Below are 962 nucleotides of genomic sequence, written 5' to 3'. Positions count from 1 at the left end.
CTCCCTTCTGAGTCAAAGTCCTAAGAGGTTGCGTGATTCGCGAGGAGTGCTGGATGAACTCTCGACAGTAGGTCAGCTAGACCCAAAATTTTGCGAATCCTCGTCGGTGTCTTCGGTGCTGAGTAATTCTCAACGATTTTGATCTTTGGAAGGGTCCTTAAGAATTCCCACATCACCAATAGTGTGTCTTAGGAATTCGACTCTTCCATTCTAAAACTCGTATTTAGAGAACTTTACGTAATGCTTCTCTGATCGTAATGTTTCCATGGTTTGTCGTAGATGCTCTTTATGATTTCCTTCTTACTACGAGGGTAGATAAGTAGGTCATTTACAAGGAAAATGACGAACTGATCCATGTAAGAATGGCTTACCCTATTTATTAAGTTCATGAATACTACGAGCGTATTGGTCCTATCCGAGGGGTATCACTACGGCTCGTAGTGTCCGTATCGAGTTTGGAAGATCGTCCTAAGAACATCCTTCACTAACACTCGCAACTGGTGATATTTGGATCGCAGGTCTATCTCTGAAAGGTAAATAGTTCTTTGCGGTTGGTCAACCGACTCATCTATGCGAGCCAGAGGGTAATGATTTCTAATGGAAGTCCTGTTGAGATCTGCACCACGAGGACTTCCCAAACGTTTCACATACTAGTATCACTCTCGCCCATGCACGCTTAACTATGGAGTTCTGATGGGATCCGGTGCATTAGTGCTGGTATGATCGCACCCCTGAATTCTGTCTTCTTGAAGAATAAGACCAGATCTCCCAAAGGGGAGAAACTTGGTCTTTTCATTCTGTTGTTGAGTAGTCGTTAAACTGTCTGAACGGTTCTTGTATCATTTTGATTCTGGATAAGAACTAGGTTTTTATACATGAAAACTTAGCTTATACACGTTATGATATAATCAAGAATGTGCGGATAATAAAATGTGTGATTCTACTCTAGTCACATATCCCAA

At 41.9% G+C, this 962-nt stretch overlaps 1 pseudogene; it reads right to left on the bottom strand.

The window, feature by feature from the left end:
- Positions 1-613: 613 nt before the first annotated feature.
- On the bottom strand, positions 614-731 carry LOC145096537 (5S ribosomal RNA; annotated as a pseudogene).
- Positions 732-962: the final 231 nt, after the last annotated feature.

This window comes from Lactuca serriola, chromosome 3, assembly GCF_051521515.1.
Source record: "Lactuca serriola cultivar US96UC23 chromosome 3, Lser_US96UC23_V15, whole genome shotgun sequence".
Lineage (NCBI taxonomy): Eukaryota > Viridiplantae > Streptophyta > Magnoliopsida > Asterales > Asteraceae > Lactuca > Lactuca serriola.
This window is presented reverse-complemented; position numbering and strand designations above follow the sequence as displayed.